Source organism: Myotis nattereri, assembly GCF_964212035.1.
Source record: "Myotis nattereri genome assembly, chromosome: 4".
In the NCBI taxonomy this organism is placed as follows: Eukaryota; Metazoa; Chordata; class Mammalia; order Chiroptera; family Vespertilionidae; genus Myotis; species Myotis nattereri.
This window is the reverse complement of record NC_138079.1, coordinates 40391189-40393725: the sequence shown is the minus strand read 5'-3', so window position 1 is coordinate 40393725 and position 2537 is coordinate 40391189. Positions and strand designations below refer to the sequence as shown.

The 2537-nt window shown below is 41.4% G+C and overlaps 1 pseudogene across 1 annotated transcript; it reads right to left on the bottom strand.

The window, feature by feature from the left end:
• Positions 1-419: 419 nt before the first annotated feature.
• On the bottom strand, positions 420-1388 carry LOC308518472 (serine/threonine-protein phosphatase PP1-gamma catalytic subunit-like; annotated as a pseudogene). Its single transcript has 2 exons — positions 1336-1388; positions 420-1203 (listed from the first exon to the last, which is right to left on the bottom strand). The product of its transcript is annotated as a serine/threonine-protein phosphatase PP1-gamma catalytic subunit-like (transcript).
• Between the last annotated feature and the right edge of the window lie 1149 nt (positions 1389-2537).

Genomic DNA, 2537 nt, shown 5'->3' with positions numbered 1-2537 from the left:
GTATGCATTTTATGACAATAACATGTACAGACTGAGCACCCTAAGGCTCTCTTTACAACCTAAAGAAAACGAGATTTACATTATTCATGGGTTTTACTGAACTGAAAAAAGAAAGTCAACTGTACAGTTACCCCCTCAGACAGGATAAACTGTCTGGGGGTGCACAGCTTTAACACCATCATTAAACTTGTTTGCAAAAGGAAGAGAGAATTTAAAAACAAAATATTTTTTCTTGGGAGTGAAGTCTTTCATTTGCTGTTATAACCAGCAAATGCCATTCATTAGCTGAAAAAATGGAAAAGAGGGCCCCACAAACACACTATTTGAGCAAGCTGACCAATACACATTACAGTTTTAAAAATGAAGCTTATATACTATATCTTACAAGTCCCACTTACTAGGCAGTGTCAAAATGATATCTATTTCTTTGCTTGCTTTGTGATCACACCCCTTGGAGGTGTTACGGGTCTCGTGGCCCTCGGCTTCTTTTTCTCTGCAGGCTTTAAAATCTGAAAAGAGCACATTAGTGTTTCGTCCACACTCATCACGGCACCTGCCTTGTCAAACTCTCCACAAAAATTGGGTGCAGAAAACAGAGTGACCAACTGCCTCTTTGCAAAAAAATTCGTATTCATCTTCAACCACCTGATGGGCTCTACATATAAGATCCAAATCATGCTTATGGAGAAATTTTGCAACCACTTCTGAGCCAAATGTTGAAGGACACTCCTCTGTCATTTTCACTCCAGCCTAAGACATCTTTATCGGGGTCAGACCACAAAGGATCACAAACAAGACCTTGATCTGGTACATCAGTTGGTCGCATAATTGGCCGAATCTGCTCCATAGATTGAAAATCTGGTGATAAACCTCCATGACAGCAAAATATTTCCTCATCCATGATGGCTGCTATCGGCAAATAGTTAAAGCAGTCGGTGAAAGTTTTCCATAGTTTGTTATATCTTCTTTTACACTCATCATAAAATCCTTAAATTCTATTGATGCTGGCACATTTGTGGTTTCCTCTGAGAAGAAAAAAATTCTTGGGATATTTGATTTTTATGCCAGTAAGAGGCAGATAGTCTCCAGTGACTGCTTCCCCCTGTCCACACAGTCCCCAAGAAACAGGTAGTTGTTTTCTGGTGGGAAACCACTGTACTCAAAGTGTCGAAGCAAATCATAGTATTGCCCATGGATATCACCACATATTTTGAGTGGTGCTTCAAGTTCTAGTAGGATAGGCTGGCTGAGAAAGATCTCTCAAGATTTTAAGCACAGTCCTCTGATTTCATTCTCCTGTAGCTGGACATTCTTACCAGGCTTGGATCCTCTTACCTCCAGCAGCCGTTGGATGATACTGTCGACTTGAGTTTATCTATATCCGCCATCGCCTTCCCACCATCGACCCTCCCGCAGGGGCTCTCGCCCAAGGCTCACGCCTCCTTTCCCACTCCACCAGCATAGAGGCGGCCGGCGGTAGTGGCGCAACAGTGGCAACAACCGAAGCGGCGGGTCACTCCCAACTGCACCACTCCCTGCTTCCTCCTCTCTCTCCACTGCTTGTCATAAGTATGTAAATAGAGAATTTCAGATGGTCATTTATTTTTACTCTGCTCTCAAATAAAAATTGTTATAAATATTTACTTCCTCTTCATTGTAATCAGAGTGCTTTGATATTTATCATGGGACAGTTTGACTTCACAAAGGGTAACAATTTTTATTTGAGAACAGAGTAAAAATAAATGACCATCTGAAATTCTCTATTTACATACTTATGACAAGCAGTATCCACAAATTTGTATTCTGCATTTTCTCTTAGTATTATAAGTGTTTTGTTATTATTATAATCTCTTACATCATGTGTTTCCTCTTTATATCCAATAACAAAAAAATTAGTCAAATAAAGAGAAAAATTGAAATATTAACAACTTTAATGATTTCCATTTTTCCTATTAATAGCAAAACCTTTATTTATTTTTTATTTTTTTTAAACATTTTATTTTTAAGTTGAATTAGCCAGCAAACTAATTTGCCTAATTATAACTCTATTAACTACTTTTTTTATTTCAGGGTTTTTTTCTTAATTTAAAATGCAATACATAAATTTGTGAGAAAACTTGGTGGATTGAATATAATTATTATATTCAACTAGAGGCCCGGTGCACAAAAATTTGTGCACTCGGTGGGGTCCCTCAGCCTGGCCTATGCCCTCTTGCAGTCTGGGACCCCTTGGAGGGTGTCCACCTGCTGGCTTAGGCCCACTCCCTGGGGGATCGGGCCAAAGCTGGCAGTCAGACATCCCTCTGGCAGCCCAGGAGCCCTCCACTTACCAGCGGGGAGCAAACCTAAGCTGCAGTCGGACATCCTTAGTGCTGCTGAGGAGGCGGGAGAGGCTCCCACCACCACCACTGTACTGGCAGCCATCAGCCTGGCTTGTGGCTGAGCAGAGCTCCCCCTATGGGAGCACACTGACCACCAGGGGTCAGCATCTTCATTGAGCATCTGCCCCCTAGTGGTCAGTGTGTGTCATAGTGACC